A 19,383-nucleotide genomic window follows, 5' to 3' on the forward strand; every position below is an offset into this window, starting at 1 on the left:
TAAATGTGTGCTGCAATAGAAAACCCCGCCAAATGTGAAGTGCGTGCTGTCATAAGGTTTTTTACAGCCAAAGGATATTCTGCAGCAGCTACTCATCGTGAGCTTTGTGCCGTGTACGGACCAAGAGTTATGAGTGAAGGAGTTGTCTGTGAATGGGTACGTTTATTTAAAAGTGGACGAGAAAACGTTCATGATGAAGAGAGGAGTGGTAGACCATCATTGGTGACTGACGAACTCGTTCAGACAGTTGATGCAAAAGTTCGTGAAAATCGACGTTTCTCAATGTCGGAGTTGTCTACTGGTTTTCCACAGATTTCTAAGACTCTCTTGTACGATATAGTGACAGCAAGATTGGGTTACCGTAAGTTCTGTGCACGATGGGTGCCCAAAATTCTTACCGACCACCACAAAACTCAAAGAATGGCCTCTGCATTAGACTTTCTGTCACGTTATGAGGACGGAGGAGAACCATTGTTAAACAGAATCGTGACCGGTGACGAAACCTGGATTAAGTACGTGAACCCTGAGACAAAAGAACACGGGTCACAGCGGTTTGATGACGACGAAGAGCTCAAAGGTGCGGTCACAGGCTGGCTCCAGGCACAAGCGGGTGATTTTTATGCAGAAGGAATTTCAAAGCTTGTGAAGAGATACGATAAGTGCCTCAATCGCTATGGAGACTATGTAGAAAAATAGTGCAAAGATGTAGTTGTAAGATGTATATATTAAAATATTTTTATTTAACTTGGTGTATTTTTTTAAATCAACCGGAGGTTACTTTCTGAACGGCCCTCGTACAATGGGTTAAATTTCAAGATAAAGAAAGCAAGGTATTTGAGATACAATGTTAAGACCATTCTATTATGTACATTTTAAGTTGTTTAAGTAACAAGCTGCGAAATGATGACTTTTCTTCAGGACTGATAACCTCACTGTTTGGTCCCCTCTCCCAAATCGACCTACCAACGACTTTCCTCCAGAAGCAAAGCTATGGTATTAGTCTTACTAAGAACTGAACTACATGTTTATCAATCCTATATATAGTATGAATATGATGATATATTTAAGTAATAAAAGTTACCCACCATAGAAACAAAGGCTAACAATGACTTTAATGAAAATCATTTGCATTTTGTTTGGAAAGGTTTAAGCAATCCCTTTCTCCCACAAGAGAATAAAAATGAATAAAATAAGATTACACAAAGCAGTCACTTGAGCTATGTTACCTGAAGTCTCATTTGTAAGATGCCTTTTGTTTGGATTTTACAACAAATTGTAAACAAGAACAAACAAAGTGGTTATTATGATAGTTTATAAAAAATCAAAGTACAGACTCCCCAGTGGCCCTACTGGGCTCAGCTTATCCTAGAATACAACCAGTTAAGATGTGTAAGATATTTCAAGATATAGATAAGGAAAAACAATGAAGCAGTTGATCCTTTTGGGCACAGAACACTAACTTTTAATTTCTTTGAATGTTGGCAAGCAACATACCATCAACTTTGAAAAATGGTAGGCTACTCTTGGTTCAAGCAGATGCAATCAATCGAGGTCCAATGACACATTTTCTGTAGAAGTCTTCTGTTTAGGAATGGTCTATGGTCTGTGCACCTGATTTATCATTCACAGCATATGGCTGAATTGCAACCTAAAATTCACACATTGGAATGAGAGAGGGAAGTCCCTGGGATGATTTCTGAATCGCTTGGTTCTGACGGTATTCCTTTGTTCAAAACAGATTCCGACAATGGTTTCTTGAGCTATTATTGCACAGCTGTTTGTGTGTCATAATTTCATTTTCAAATCGACATCGCATTAGCAGAAAGTCTGTTGTCACTGGCCCATAAATATGCTATAAGCACTTTTACAATTTGTTATGAGAAGACAGTGAATTCTCCTTCATTATTGTTGAAGTCTTGTGAATGCTGCCATTTTAAGATAGGCTGTTGAATGGAAAACATTAAATATCACTGTGCTGCATTTTACGCATTCTAAAATGTCTATGTGTAATACATGTATCCGAATTCAGTATTATCCTCATTGCAGTATGCAACCGAAGGATGCATTGTGGATTGGCCGACGGTCCACTGGTAAGACTGAATTTCATACATCAAAGCACAAATGAGTAATTTTCAGCAAAATTATAGGTTATGAGAACTTGCGAGTCACCTTGTATCACAAGAAAACTGATTGCCCCTTAATAACATTAGGGACTGATGACCTCAGCAGTTTGGTCTCATAAGACCTTACCACAAATTTCTAAAAAAATCTCTCCAATAACATAACAGCGTAATTATCATCTAAAAGTAGAATAGAAGCTACACCAAAACTTCCACTCCTCATTATTGATGATCCCTTGTAACTTAAGAAAAATCAATGTAGTGCAGTAGGAAATACAGAAGCGTCCGATCTTACCCGTCGGCTTTGACCCATGACGTCACAAATACCGCGGAAACGACTATAAACAATTCCAATATGGCGGATATAAAAACATCGCATACGTATTGTAAACACTGAAATACACAAGTTTCACAAAAAGCCTAATGACTGTAACGGGACAAGCGTGGGAAATTAGGGGTTTTTGGGTGCGGAGAAACTAAATATACAGAAATGTAGCCACCGACCGCCATTCAAAACCACGCAAAACAACGAAATAAATCAACATCACAAAACTGACCAAATACCAAAAAACACATTCCTATCCATAATCGGACACTTCCCTTAACCTATATAGCTCAACAGAACCTACCGATCACATCCCCCAATAGAAAACTAAGAAACGAAAGCTTCCCTTACACCTACATACATCGGCACTTATGCAGTTTAGCAGGTACGGAAAAAATTTTTCATTTTTCTTCAAAATTTGATCATCATGTGTCGTTATGCGGTGGGGGGAGTCTGCAGTGCCCCCCATCCCCCCACAGGCTTCATTAGTGTCAAATCAATATTTTCGAATCATAGGCGGCCACTGCCGCGGCCGCATTCCAAAAAAAAAACTCCCAACCTAACCTCAAGTGGGCTACGCTACAGATCAATATGTTCATCAAATTGCTTCATATTACGTATACATGTTCATTAGTGTCAAATCAATATTTTCGAATCATAGGCGGCCGCTGCCGCGGCCGCATTCCAAAAAAAAACTCCCAACCTAACCTCGTATTCAGGGCTACGCTACAGATCAATGTGTAGGTCCCTTACGTCACGGGTCAAAGCCGACGCGTGAGATCGGATGTTTCCAACCTATACCCAATACACAAAACATACATAAATAACCAAAAAAAAAAACGGAACTTACCTCAAAAAAGTTCCAGCTCCACAAACTAGATTGGCCACCACAATCACACACAAATGCACACACGCACGCACGCACACACACACACACACACACACACACACATACAAAAACACACACACACACACCAACGAAAAAATACTGAACTAAAATAAAAACCCAACCCACCCAAACGTCAACCCCCTCCCCCACAACTCCACAATACAACACACAAACACTATACAACAAAATAAACCACCCACCCACCTACCCAGCCCACCCTAACTAACCACTTTCGGTCTATACATTTTACCCACAGCCCTTAAAAAAACCCGAAGAATGCAATAGCCCTCTGGGACACTCTTCCGCCAACAGTACTCATCTAAATGAGACTGAAGGTTGGAAGAGCGCCTCTTCCCCCTCCCAAGAACTGACTTAACCGCTCCCCACATCCCCTCAATTGTGTTAGTGCAAGCCCCAGTATCATAATTCTTAAACTCTAGACTGTGGTTCACTACTAAATGATTAAATCCCCTCTCACCCAACCCCCTATATGAAGAAAACGCATCTGAAACTACTGTGGACCCCGGCTCTACATACTCCTCAATTAACCCCACTAATTCAGGCTTCGACCTCCCCTCCACAACCCTAAAAACACATTCAGTACCCCCACCCCCCTGAACAACAGCCCCCCACACCCAAAGACCAGCCACAGACTTCCCCCTCCCATACTTCCTTTTACCAAACTGCGACTCATCCACCTCCACAAGCACCCCATGCCCACCCAACTTACCCCTGTACTTAATAAATTCGGAACACACCTCACGACAAAAGGAATACCAGTCTAAAACAGTCCTCTCACTCACACCAGTCTCAAACGCGCAAAAACTCTGCCCGCAACTATAACAAAAATAATACGTAATAAGCACAATCTCACGCATGGCCAATCTAGACTTCTCGAACCAGGTACCACGCCTTACAGAACGCCATACGCCATCTTTCCGGCAACACCACATGTATCCGTCCCTGGTCCGAGAGTCCGGAACTTTAACCAATTTCATAGGTTCACGGCACACACCGCACTTCACGACCTCGGCAATTAAGCCAAATAGCTGAAGAAATTTAATCAGCTCTAAAGCTGTCTCCCCCATCATCGCCCTCAACCGAACACTGTTAAGGCGGTCTTTCATATCCATGCCTGAACAAAAAACCACAACCAAATACACTCAATAACAAACTCACCCGACGTACAGCAATGAGCATTAAATTAACCATTAACTCACTAATAGAAATTCCGCTTCAAATCCAACACCTGAGCAACAGAAAACTGACCCCACCACACGAAACAAACGAAACAAACGAAAACCATGAACACACCACCAGAGAGCACGACAAACAAAAACAAGACATCTACAAACACGCCACAATCGCAAATCAAACTCCGCGCCGTAATGACGTCACACACCACAACACGCTTACGTCACGGGTCAAAGCCGACGGGTAAGATCGGACGCTTCTGTTGACCCAGTGCAGTAGACTTGTACATTTAAAAATCAATTCCCCTTTCTACTCATCCTCTCCTCACCTTCAAATTTTATCAAAGGCAAACAGAAATACGGCAGCAACACATTTTTCTTAGAAAAATAAAAAGTGTGTTTTTGAGATTTTCAAATAGATTTTTTCTTCAATTTTTGCAAGGAAAATTTAATCTCACAGTAATTAACGTATAGTTCACATGCTTTCAACTGACAAGTGTTAACTATCTAGCTTCAATAGTTGTAGAGCTATATGCAGAAATATTTCTCAAAAGGTTTGGGAAATCACGCAGTTTATCACGATTTCGAAGAAAATAGTCTAGCATAGGGAAACGCTGTTGGAATTCGCGGTGTTTGTTAACTACCTGGGTATGGCCAGATGTTCAAAAAATCTGAGACAACTGAGACATCAAGGTCCAAAACTTAATCAAATTTGTCTGATCTAGTATAGACTACGCTGGGTACAAAATTAAGGCAGTGGAAGAAGTGTTAGAGTAGTGGTATGAGTGAGATGAAGTTCAAATGTATATTATGAGCTTCAATTACGGCAAAACTGAAACCATCTGTCTGTCTGCCAACGCTTACGCATTTTTCAATGTAACGTGACGTACCTAACATAGTTTCAAAAATAAACGAATAACAAGGATGATAAATACTTGCATCACATTACATGCTCATTCTTCAAGTTACTGTACTATTTGTTCACAGGCCTTGATTAACAGCAAAAGCGGTACACTAGTGACGTACAACCACTTACAGCCATGTATTAAAATGTACAAAAACTGCAGATCTTCGGTAACGTTTTTTGAATTCAAATCGGGCATGACTGAACACAGTAATCCCGTTACCACACTATTATTAATTTGTTTTTGTTTGTTACCAATAACAAACATATTGCTCCATATATTATTACGGAATAACTAAAACAAATGAACAGAGACCAAAGCTACCAACGTACTACGTAGCTTTGGCGACAAAAACCAAATTATTGCTTTTTACCCAACAGCTGCAGGCAGATCAAAATCCCGAAAGTATCACTACACACTCCTCAATATCACAAATTTATTTTTTTTAAGTTGTTTCAAACATTAATTCTATTTCCAAAGGCGTTTAAATTACGTGAACCTGTTGTATCTTCATTTTACTTCATCGAAAATCACTCTCTCACTGACATGGAAGTGAGAATTTTTTTATATCGAGACTGCTTTTTTCAAATTATTTCGATCGCCCATTTGCTGCATCAGTCATTGCTAATCCCGAAAATCTGTTTTGGTTACGCATGTCAGACTGAAGTTTAGATTTCGCCGATTGCAGACGACGTGTCAGATATAAATACGCAATCACTTTCTTTTTTTGTAGATTTGGGCCCTATAAATAACACAGTACCCTGGAAAAGCTAATTTCTCGCAGTATTACGCTGACTTTATGTCGGAATTACGCATTTTATTCTCGTTTCCTTGCAACAATGAACTTTTAAATAACTCACATGTGCTTCATAGCAGTATACTATGACGTTTCTTACCCGAGATTTGGAGATACAAGTTCAGCAAACAATTTTGTGAGGTGCCTAGTAACATTATTTGCAGACTTGCAATTATTTCAGTCTGTTATTTGAAATGTATTGTCATGTTCCTTCCTATATAAATGACAAACTAATATAAAAGTTTCTGGCAGCTGCAACATATCTTTCACACCTTTATATATGAGGGTGGCATAATAATAATAATTTTTAACGAACGTTTTTTGCGTATTGTTCATTGGTATGTTAGATTTCTTTTAAAATCATAGGTGATACACAATCTATTTAAATACTTTCACACATCTTTCTGAGTCAGAATGAACTGGGGACCTTGCTGTAGGATTTGCATAAGAAGCATGACTGAAATTTATCAGTGCATTAAAGTTTATTTCATAGTGGCCACCTCCTCCTTACCAGTACTAATCGGAGCATTTAAGGACTGAGGTTATGGGTAAGAAAGAAATTTCATAATTTTGTGTCAAAAGTTATGTAATGTTTTTAATTTTCTATTAACTCCCTCCTTCTTGGAACATATTAAATGATCATTTTGGAGTTTGGTATAATTATTTAACAATATATTACACATAATGGAAACCAGCTTTTTGTAGATATCAGTAAGTGGCCTTCCACAGAGACATGAATCTGTTACAAATATTTGCAGAGAAACATGTGATTTAACTCCTTGGCCAACCAGATTGAGTAGTAACTGCTTTTGATTTTGACAAGTGAAGAATTTTGTTTCATACTCTTCAGATATTAAAAGCTGCATAATTGTATATACAAAAGTGCCAAGTTCCACAACAATATCTGATGGCACAGTCAATCCACTTCGGACAAGGTTATCAAAATATTTATCTGTGGTATGTGTGCCTAAAACAAAATCAGTGCATGTTGTACAACTGAGCAATTGTGTTTTTTGTGTGCTGCATAACCACAAACATACAGAAGCACAGATTGGTGTACATCAACGGTTTCATTGCCTATGTAGTTCAAAACACTAACAAACGGATTCACGTCAACATCTGTAGACATTACATCTGAGATGCTTGTCATTCATTATTTCTGGAGAAAATTTTACTGGGCCATATTTTGCAGACTTTATTCCCAAAACACTCATTATACGCAACTTCTTTTCAGATTCAAATACCTGGGTTACAGAAACGTTATAGTTTCCACCCGATAATTGACGATACCTACTAAACCTTGATTCCAAATTATCAGTTTGTAGTTTTCCCGTGAGAAGATATTGCACACCTACACCACTGAAAGAATATTCAACAACTTCTGAAATAACAGAAGTACTCTGATACAGTGCCTGATGAGTGTCTGTGGTCAGACAACTGGTAGTGTCCAAAGCCCTCCATCTCTCTAACCAAGCTAAAAATTTGTCAAGAAATTCAAGCCTGTCATCAGAAGCACTAGTGAAAGGCAGACACAATTCATTTTGTTTGTGAATTCCCTTTGTACAGTTCTTAACATTAATAATATTCCACCAACGGAGAATGATTTCAACAAAGTGTACAGTTCCTGAAATTTCACCATATTCAGCTTTTAAGCCTGCAAGTGTTGCCTCATTAAAAATATTGCAGACAAGACTGACATTTTGTCTTTCTAAGCTACTGGGATACACTGACTTGTAAGTCAACCGAGGAGCTAATTTCAAAAGCTGGTCGAGCATTAGCAGATCATTGGCTGTTGAGTCAAAATGGGGAAATTTAAATGTTCTGTCACTGTCCCTCTGGTTCAACCAGTTGTTCCTAATACTTTTTAACAAATGAACTGTGTCAAACATTACAAATACAGGGGAACCACATGACAGAAAGGAATATGGACTGCTGGAATTTTTTACCAATAGTGAAAACATATTCCTATTAATTCTGTTGTTATCAGATATAATAACAACAACAGTCAGACCACATGAGGAAAGAAACTGCAACACATTAAGTGTTAATTTATGGAGATCTGAGCCTGACAACTGTTTGACAGGAACCAAATGAACAACTTCTTTGAAACTGCCATATAAAGATGATGTGAGAAAGGCAAGTACAGTTCTTGCCTCAGATGGGGCATTATTTTCTGCATATCCATGGAGTTTCCCCCCTTTAAACTGAATACATGGCTTAACATAAATTTCATCCACTTGCAGAATTACAAATTTTTCTCTCTCATCTAATTTATCCACAACAATTTTAAGAAAATGGGCATTTTGTGATTTATTGGTTGGACAAATCTTCAGTGAAGATGAAAGCTGCTGAATGTGTTTCACATGTGGTAAGGTAAGCAATCCACTTGACCGGAGTGCTGCATAGCATGCTGGAGATTGGTTGTGGATGATAAATGCATGCATCATCATATCAACCGAATATGTCCGCTTATTCATTGCCAACAAATCTATCTGTTCCAACAGAAACAAGAGTGTGGCACAGCAATTTGGATTAGCTTCTCAATGCAGAGTAAGTTTCTTTACAATATTCTTTAATTCATTTAAAAGAGAACTAAAGGTGGGTGTGTAGCTATCACAGTTGATAACTCTACTCAAAATATTTTCAATTTGTGACCATCTGGTTACTCTAAGTGAGGAAGGTAAAATCCAGCTGAGCTGCTCATGTGACAGAATGAAACCATTCACACACACACTTGAAATGAGTTTGTCATTAATTTCCATACTCGCTTTGACCTGAGGAATGTCTTCAGAAAAATCTATAGTATAAAAGAATATCTTATTCTCTTTAACACTAACACTCCACTTTCCTACACTGTTTATTCTATCCTGGTACTCAGCACACAAACATTGAAAATTTGCAATAATGTCCTCATTTAGCATGGCTTCATTCTTCTCCTCCTCTTCATGGCGTGCACGCTTCCTTCTTATTTCTGGGTCACACCTTCTTGGAGGCTGCACCTTAGTTAAATACGATGGTAACCCAGGGAATATTTTTGGCACAGCTTCTGGTAAAAGCAATGGCCTTTGACGAGGAAACTCGTGACAGTTCCCATCAGAGTCCTTGTAAATCTCCACTCTTGATACATCACATTCTTCAAAATGTTTAATGCAAACGACACTTCTATTTGATGGAGTCCAGTCCTTTCTGGGGATATTTCTTGTCCACCGTTTTCTGTTTTCCTCTTCAGTAGGGAATCTGAACACTGAGATGTAACCCTCTTCCTTGCTGGATTTGTAGTTGCTGTTGCAACCAGGAACACAACATTTTTCTGGCATCTGCAAATAGAATGATGCATTAATTGCTAACATCTTAAATCAAAATACTATTATGTAAAAATAGCAAATGAGAATTTGAGTGGACTGGTTTTTTTCTACTGCTTGGATATCACGAAACAGAAGTCTACAAACAGAATCAAATGTGTAGAAATATTCATACTATTAACACAAAATCACTTAGGAGAAGATTCTGATACTAAACTTATGAATTCAAAACTTTATTTTCAAATTGTATCTAGAATATAGTAGAACTTTTCTTGCAATTGTGTAGACGAAAGTTGTTCACGTAGCACACTTGCACATATACATGTAAAAACACTGCAAACTTCACAGAATTGTATACTTACATTGTGTTATATCTTCAACTGTAGTCACGACTACTTGCTATAAGTCCAGTATAGCGTAATTACACTGTAATTTCGGATAAAACAGACACCTTTAAAGTATGTAAACAACTGCTTCCGTTTGGTACCTTATAGTCACAGCCATGCGGTAGACCTTAACGTAACGTTGCCACATTTCAGTCCTCCGGCCTCTAATACAGGCGGCCGTGGTTGGGGGCATAGCATGAGAGCAACTCAAAGTATTTTGGACTATTGGGTTATTAAAAAAACTTCGAACCCTTACCAAAAGCTTGAACAATATTTTGGGGGATGTAGATTGTACCATAAAAAAATGATACAGAACTAAACCATCGACCTACTATAAATATAAATCCGTCAAGGTGATAGCAGTGTCACCTGCCGAGGAATAACATAGTCCAGCACATGCACGGTATATGTTGTATCGGTGAGCATGCTGTCTGTGTGTACAATGGGGAAGGTACATGATCTATCTGAGATTGGGCGAGGGCAGACTGTAACGGCCCGGAGGCTTGGCACGAGCATTTCGGAAACAGCACAACTTGTCAGGTGTTCAAGGAGTGCTGTGATTAGTGTCTTCAACACATGGCGAAACCGAGGTGGAACCAAGTCTAGATGTCAGAGGGTTGGGTAGCCACCGCTCATTACAGATGTTGGACATTGTAGGCTGAGTAGACTCGTAAAACAGGACAGGTAGCAACCTGTGCCATCGGACGTTAATCTGAGTAGAGTACAAGTGTGTCTGAACACACAGAAGACGGAACACTCCTAACGAAGGGCCTCTGCGGCTGAAGACCCTGGCAAGTGCCAATGTTAACATTATAATGTCGGTAACTACGACTGAAATGGACTCGTGACCATCAGCACTGGACGTTGGGGTAGTGGAAGAGCATTGCACAGTGTGATGAATCCCAGTCTTTTAGGGAACAGCTCCTTGACACCCATACTTCATGATAGATACAAGCTGGTGGCAACTACATTGTGCTCTGGGGAACTTTCATGTAAACATCCATGGGTCCATTGGAGCTTGTGGAAGGCACCATGAGGGCCAACGAGTATTGTACACTCGTTGCAGACCACATAGTTCATGATGTTCATGTTTCCTGATGGCAGTGGCATTTTTCAGCAAGATAATGCACCATGTCACAATGAAAAGAGTGTGATCGAGTGTTTCAAGTAATACAGTGGCGAGTCCCAATTGATGTGCTGGCCCCCCAACTCTCGAGATGTGAACCCGACCAAACCCATCTGGGATGTGACTGAAACTGGCATCAGAGCTCATCACCCCCCTTACAGGAATTAGGTGACTTGTGTGTGCAGATGTGGTACCAACCAGCCATTCGGCAGGTGGTCATAATGGTCTGGCTGATCAGTGTTTGTAGGTTAGAAACAAGAGCAGGCCTAGTACCAATCATTGTGGCACTCCATGTGTTATGTTCCTCCATTCTGAAGTTATTTTCAAGCCTGAGGTACAGTCTGTTCCTGTCATGAAGGTAAGGTCCCATCCATGCAAGAGAGACACCATTAATGCTGTAATGCTTTATTTTGCAAAGTATAACTTTGCGTTCCACACAATCAAAGGGTTTGGTTGGCTCACAGAATATGACAATAAGATTTTTTTCTTGTTTAGCTCCGCTAGCTAAGACTTTATTTCAGAGGCCTTGTATTGCTTTGTGTGTGGATAATCCTTTATAAACGCCAAACTGGGAGGCAGTTAACAAATTCTCTTCAGTTAATTGAGTCCGTATTCTATCACATGCCACTTTCTCAATCACTTTTGAAAAGCCTGGAAGGAGTGATATAGTTCTGTAATTAAAAGTGATTTTCTGTGTTTGTCCAGTTTCTAGATTGGTGTGACAGCGTATTTAAGTCCGTCAGGAAATATGCTCTGAGTGATTTACTGATTGTTCATAAAGATAACGCTCTCAAACTCAGCACAAGATGTCAAAACTGTTCTAGAAACACTACAGCAAAATTACTCCTTTTTAAGGCTTGATTAATTCCACAATCAAGTGATAATTAAATGGAAACCCTAGCTGCAACCAGACGTTGGTATACTTCATTGGGGACATGTTGAAAATGTGTGCGTTGACTGGGACTCGAACCCGGGACCTCCTCCTTACATGGCAGATGCTCTATGCATCTGAGCCACCGAGGGCACAGAGTATAGTGCACCTGCAGGCACTTATCCCTTGCATGCTCCCTGTGAGATGCACATTCCCAACATGTCCACACCACTACATTCGTAGTGCGCCTAATAGATGTTCGCCCATCATTCTCATTACTCGTGGCAGATTAATCTACCAAGTCCCGTACAAGTTCGGGCATAGTGTGTGCGTTCACACAAGAAGGTCAATGGCCGGGAAGCCATATTTTTTAACTATATATGACGGTAGTATCTGTTCCCGAAAGAACAGTTACCGTAGATGACCATGCAGCTTTGCTAGAACGAAATGATAATTAAATGGACACCCTAGCTGTAACCAGGCGTTGATATACTTCATTGGGGACATGTTGAAAATGTGTGCCCCAACTGGGACTCAAACCCGGGATCTCCTGCTTACACGGCAGACGCTCTATGCATCTGAGCCACCAAGGGCACAGAGAATAGTGCACCTGCAGGCACTTATCCCTTGCATGCTCCCCGCGAAACGCACATTCCCAACATGCTTAACCTTTGTTTCTGTTCCCAAAGGCCAAGACCCATCTTTGGATGTGGCCCTTTATTCTACCATTCCCTCCTTATATTCCAGACTGAAAAATCTGTACTCCTTACCCACCTTGCCCTTGACAAATAAACTGCCTCCCAAACTGCCATTCCCGACAGCTGCTTTCTCTCTTGAAAATCCTACCTCTCAGCCCCTTAATGTGCTAACACACTCAGTGTGGTTCTCCTTGAAGCCAGCCATAAACTTGAACAAAACCTCTCACCATCTTAAGAATCTGTGTTTCTAATTGCTCAAATACCTCAATAGTTGTGTCCAACTCCTACACCAATCACCACCTGGAATGTGTCCAATTTATTTCCAATGCTCTCCCACAGGGTGCTATCCTTGTTATGTACCATCAACACAACTTTGCTTTACACTAATACCCACATACACATGGTCTCTCTGTCCTAGAATGCCACCTCTTCCAACAGTTGCCTGAAAGTCTTTCTAAAACTTCGTTTATTGTCACACAAGCCAGCTCCGGCCCTACCCATAACTACTTCACGTTTGAGGACCAGACCTGCAAACAAACCAGAGGCAAAGCCATGGGGACCAGGGCACCCCATTCCTACGACAACCTTTTCATGGGTGCATGAAAGATGCATTCCCCAAGACCTATAAGCTTCCCCCCCCCCCCCCCCCCCCCCCCCCGTTTTGATACAGATTCACCGACAACATCTTTGTGGTCTGGACTCGTGGTGAAGAACAATTTCTCCTCCTCTTCCTGCAACAACTTAACTAATTTTCGCAAATCAAATTCACCTGGTCGTTTTTCAAACCCAAAGCAAATTCCTTTCATGCTGACTTCTGCCTCACTGAAGCTCACATCCAAACCTCAGTCCATATAAAACCAACAATACCTACACTTTATGAAAGCTACCACCCCGTCTACATCAAATGCTTCCTTCCCTACAACCCAGGCATCTGCATCTACATCTAGAGAGATACTCCACAAGCCACCATATGGTGTGTGGTGGTGGGTACACTGTACCACTGCTAATCATTTTGTTTCCTGTTTCACTCACAAATAGAGCAAGGGAAAAATGACTGTCTGTACGCCTTTGTAGGAGCCCTAATTTCTCATATCTTATATCTTTGGTCCTAACACGCAATGTATGTTGCTGGCAGTAGAACCATTCGGCACTCAGTCTCAAATGCAAGTTCTCTAAATTTTCACAATAGTATTTCTCGAAAAGAATGCTGCCTTCCCTCCAGGGATTCCCATTTGAGTTCCCAAAGCATCACCGTAGCACTTACGTGTTGTTCCAACCTACCAGTAACAAATCCAGAAGACCATCTCTGAATTTCTTCAACGTCTTCCTTCAATCTGACCTAGTACAGGTCCCAAACACTTGAATAATACTCAAGAATAGGTCACACCAGCATCCTGTATGTGATTTCCTTCACAGGTGAATCACTCTTTCCTAAAATTTTCCCAATAATCTAAAGTTGACCATTCGCCTTTCCTACCACAAACCTTATATGCCCATTCCATTTCATATTGCTTTGCAACATTATGACCAGATATTTAACTGACTGGAGTGTATCAAGCAGGTCACTAGTAATACTGTATCTGACCATTACAGGTTTGTTCTTCCTACTCATCCTCATTAACTTACATTTTTCCACATTTAGAGCTAGCCGCCATTCATCACACCAAATTGAAATTTCGTCTAAGTCATCTTGAAGCTTCATGCAGTCATTCAGCTTTTACACTTTACTATACACTGCAGCATCATCAGCAGACAACAGCAGATTGATGCCCCTCCTGTCCGCCACATCATTTATGTATATAGAAAACAACAGCAGTCTGATTACACTTCCCTGGGGCACTGGTGGCAATACTCTCATCTCTGATAAACACTCACATCTGCAGCAAAAATATCTGCTCCACCACAAAATTGGATTCCGTAGAAATGTTTGAACACGTGAGGCAATACTGACCCTATGACTTATATTAGAAGAAAGATTAAGGAAATGCAAACCTACGTTTCTAGTATTTGCAGACTTAGAGGAACTTTTGACAATGTTGATTGGAATACTTTCTTTCAAATTCTGAAGGTGGCAGGGGTAAAATACAGAGAGCAAAAGGCTATTTACAATTTGTACAGAAAGCAGATGGCAGTTATAAGAGTCGAGGGGTATGAAAGGGATGCAGTGGTTGAGAAGGGAGTGAGACAGGGTTGTAGCCTATCCCCGATGTTATTCAATCTGTATATTGAGCAAGCAGTAAAGGAAACAAAAGAAAAGTTTGGAGTAGGTATCAAAATCCAAGGAGAAGAAATAAAAACTTCGAGGTTCGCGGATGACATTGTAATTCTGTCAGAGACAGAAAGGGACTTGGAAGAGCAGGTGAACGGAATGGGCAGTGTCTTGAAAGGAGGGTATAAGATGAACACCAACAAAAGCAAAACGAGGATAATGGAATGTAATTGAATTAAGTAGGGTGATGCTGAGGGAATTAGATTAGCAAATGAGACACTTAAAGTACTAAGGGAGTTTTGCTATTTGGGGAGCAAAATAACTGATGAAGGTCGAAGTAGAGAGGATATAAAATGTAGACTGGCAATGGCAAGGAAACCGATCCTGAAGAAGAAAAATTTGTTAACATTGAGTATAGATTTAAATGTCAGGAAGTCATTTCTTAAAGTATTTGTGTGGAGTGTAGGCATGTATGGAAGTGAAACGTGGACGATAAATAGTTTGGACAAGAACAGAATAGAAGCTTTCTAAATGTGGTGCTACAGAAGAATGCTGAAAATTGGATGGGTAGATCACATAGCTAATGAGGAGGTACTGAATAGAATTGGGGAGATGAGGAGCTTGTGGCACAACTTGACTAGAAAAAGGGATCGGTTGGTAGGACATGTTCTGAAACATCGAGGGATCACCAATTTAGTACTGGAGGGCAGCGTGGAGGGTAAAAATCGTAGAGGGAGACCAAGAGATGAATACACTAAGCAGATTCAGAAGGATGTAGGCTGCAGTAGGTACTGGGAGATGAAGAAGCTTGCACAGGATAGAGTAGCATGAGGAGCTGCATCAAACCAGTCTCAGGACTGAAGACCACAACAACAACAACAACAACAACAACAACAACACAAAATCCCTCAACACATACACTGACACTGACAGTCTCTCTCTGACTGTCCTCAACTACAGCTACCTCACAGATTTTATTCACAAACAAATCTGGCCAACTTCATACTCTCTCCCTCTCGTTAATGCAGTTCTCAATCACAAAAGAGTGCTGACGGACCCCTCTTTGTGCCCAGGACCACCCGGGCCTCAAATGATTCTATATTTCCTACATCTACATACACATTGCTCAAATCACTGCACAGAGCACGACAGAGGGTAACTTCTACCATACTAGTAATTTGCTGTACTAATCCACTAGCAAAAAAGAGTCAGGAAAAAACAACTGCCTAAAAATGTCAATACAAGTCCTAATATCTCACATCTTATCGTCATGGACCTTGTGGAAAATGTACTTTGGGAGCAGTGGATTCATTCAGCAGTCAGCCTCAAATATCGGGTATTACTTTATGAGGCCACGGCTACAACTTTTTCAAGTTGAGCCCTGAAATGGGATCCTCTCTCCCTTATATCTTTCTCGCACCAACCAGTGTCACCTTCTAACACCCTCCTAATCTCTGTACCATCCTAGTCAGACTATATGACATTCCCAAACCATTACCCACACTCCAGTGTTCCTGCCATTGGGATTGTCATAGTGTAAATCCTTCTCCGTGCACCAACCGACCACCACCTACTCCAGTTTCACCATTAGTAAATCCTACAATATCAAAGGCAGATCAACTTGCAAAACCGTGCATGTTGTTTATCAATTAACTTGTGTCCACTGCACTGTGTTATATACATACCTGACCATCACTAAACTGGTGGAGCATACAAATGTGCATGGAAGAACATTCTGCCTTTGGGACATCCAGTACCCAGTTGCTCAATATACTCCACCACATGATTCAAGGGTGCTACACAACACAGGCCATTTGGATCTCCCTCCCCCCCCCTCTCCCCCCTCCAGTTCCCACCTGGTACTGTTTTCCTGGACTCCATAGTTTGGAGCTGCCCATCTGTGACATCCTCACATTTCGACACCATCCTATCCTGATCTTAATCTTCATTAACACATCCCTCCTCCTCATTTTGTTTCACTAAGCTTTCCTCTCCTTTTATTGTCCACCTTCACTCTCTTACCTACCTGCCCTCTTTCTGTCCACCCCTTATACTGTCATAGTTCCTAATTGTACTATTCATTCCTCTTCCTTCTAATCTATCTTTACTTTTAACTGTGCCAGTGTCATTTCTGCACTGAAGCTGGCAGTGTACTTTATCCCTGAGCTACTCTCTCTGACATCTTTCCCTTCATCCTCGTCTCCTCTCTTTCTCGCTGCAGGTCTGACTGCACTCGCATCCGAGTTGGCCTCTCGTCTAACTTTCATATATCGCAGATCCCTCGAACAAAAATCCTCGCTCAGTTCTTGGAAAAAAGCACAGGTCACACATGTATACGGGAAGGGTAGTAGAAGTGTACCACAAAACTACTGTCCGATATCCCACACACTGATCTGTTGTAGAATATTAGAACATAGTCTGAACGCTAACATAATGAGGCATCTTGAACAGAATGATCTCCTCACTGCCAACCACCATGTATTCCGAAAACATGAGTCATGTGAAACCCAACTCACTCTTTACTCCCACGACCTACTGAAAGCTTTGGATCAAGGGTGTCAGGAAGATGCTGTGTTGCTTCATTTCTGAAAAGCATTTGACTCAGTAACTCACCTATGCTTATTATCAAAACTACGATCTTATGGGGTGTCGAGTGAAATTTATGACTGGATTGAGGACTTTTTGGTAGAGAAGTCATAGAATTTTATTGTCAGATGTAGAAGTATCTTCAGATGTGCGGAAATCGTGTTGGGACCTTGCTGTTCCTGTTGTATATAAATGACCCTGCAGATAATATTAATAGTGCATTGTTATCAATAGCTGTGTTTGAGCAATTAGCTACCCTATTTTGGAAGTTGACAGTATGGATTACGTGAATGATAGTGTTACTAACTGATAAATCCTTACTGGACAAGTCTTTAAGATAATCTACATTAAAGTTATCAGAATCACTATTTATCTTTTTTTATTGCTGTTACATAGGCCTATATAACATCAATGTGATCTATGAACAGATTAAAATTACCCAGTGGCGTTCAGTACAACCTTACCATTATAAATGATTTATTATGAAATTCTAGTTCTGTCCTGCATGCTTCCACAAGCTGCTTTAGGCAGATGACAATTCCTGATGAATGCAGCAGCTCCTTCTGTTTCCATTTCTGCTCTACAGAAGCAAGAGACTAATCTAAATCCTGTTATACTTATCACTTATGTATCAGTGGGCATATAATGTTCATAGAGGTAAATTATGTCAGATGATTTGATGTCTTTTATTCACCAAGGCAGATAAGTACTGTAGTTCATTAATTTTAGTTGTTAGTACTCAAATATATGATGACTTAAATATATAAGGGATCCGAAAACTGAACGCGTGGAATGGTTCCATTCAAAAGTAATCACCAAACTTGTTAAGGCATTGCCAAAGATGTAAAAATCTTACGGCAAAAGGTTCAGACTGTATTCAGGATGTTGCAGTATTTCCCAACCAAATTGTTGAGGCACAGCTTTGGTCCGATTGGTGGTGTGGCGGCAGGCATAATTGTGCAACAGGTTGATTCCAGCCAGAGGGCAAATTGTAAAACAGACAGCGGAAAGATCCCACGTCTCCCTTGCCTAAGAAATCCAAAGCTGTTCACACAATTTCCAGTAAGGTCACGATAACCTCCTCCTTCAACTCCTCTGCTCCTCTGCTTGTCGAGTTCCTCAAGTGTGGAACCACAATCAATGTGCAATGCCAGAAAGACACTCTGGCAAAACTGTGACGTGCTATAACATCAAAATGTCGAGGAATGCTGTCTGATCGAATCATCCTATTGCACGATAAAACCCACCCCCACACCTCCAATCAGATGAAGGCTATGGTTCTCTGAATTGACTCTGTGATTTTCACATCTTTGATGACCTGAAGAAATACGTGTGGACATCAGTTTCAGTCAGCCTAGGAAGTGCAAGAGGGTGAGGTTGTGGATATGTCAGCAGCCGACTGTGTTCTGTGAAACGTGAATTGATGATCTTTTGTGCCAATGTGATAGATGTCTTGAAATTACAATGAAATGAACACCCTTAGCTACTTACAGGCATCAACATACGTCAACGGGGACAGATGAAAATGTGTGCCCCGACCGGGACTCAAACCCGGGACCTCCTGCTTACATGGCAGACGCTCTATCCATCTGAGCCACCGAGGACACAGAGGATAGTGTGACTACAGGGATTTATCTCTGGCACACCTCCCACGAAACCCACATTCTCAACATATTGTCCCGCACTACATTCGTAGTGCCCCCGCCCATTATACTCATTACTCGCGATGTGCTGCCGATTCCCGTAAGAGTTCTGGCACTGTTTGTGCATTCGCACAGAAGAAGTTAAGGCTCACCGGCCACTTGACCATCTTCTTCTTCTGTGCAAATGCACAAACAGTGCCCGAACTCTTACAGGAATAGGCAATGCACCGCGAGAAATGAGTATAATGGGTGGGGGCACTACAAATGTAGTGTGGGACAATACTTTGAGAATGTGGGTTTCGCAGGAGACGTGCCAGAGATAAATCCCTATAGT

At 40.8% G+C, this 19,383-nt stretch overlaps 1 non-coding gene across 1 annotated transcript; it reads right to left on the reverse strand.

Moving 5' to 3' along the window:
• Positions 1–18,936: 18,936 nt before the first annotated feature.
• On the reverse strand, positions 18,937–19,010 carry Trnat-ugu (transfer RNA threonine (anticodon UGU)). The gene has a single exon. It is a non-coding gene; the product is annotated as a tRNA-Thr (tRNA).
• Positions 19,011–19,383: the final 373 nt, after the last annotated feature.

This window comes from Schistocerca serialis, chromosome 11 (genome assembly GCF_023864345.2).
Source record: "Schistocerca serialis cubense isolate TAMUIC-IGC-003099 chromosome 11, iqSchSeri2.2, whole genome shotgun sequence".
NCBI lineage: Eukaryota > Metazoa > Arthropoda > Insecta > Orthoptera > Acrididae > Schistocerca > Schistocerca serialis.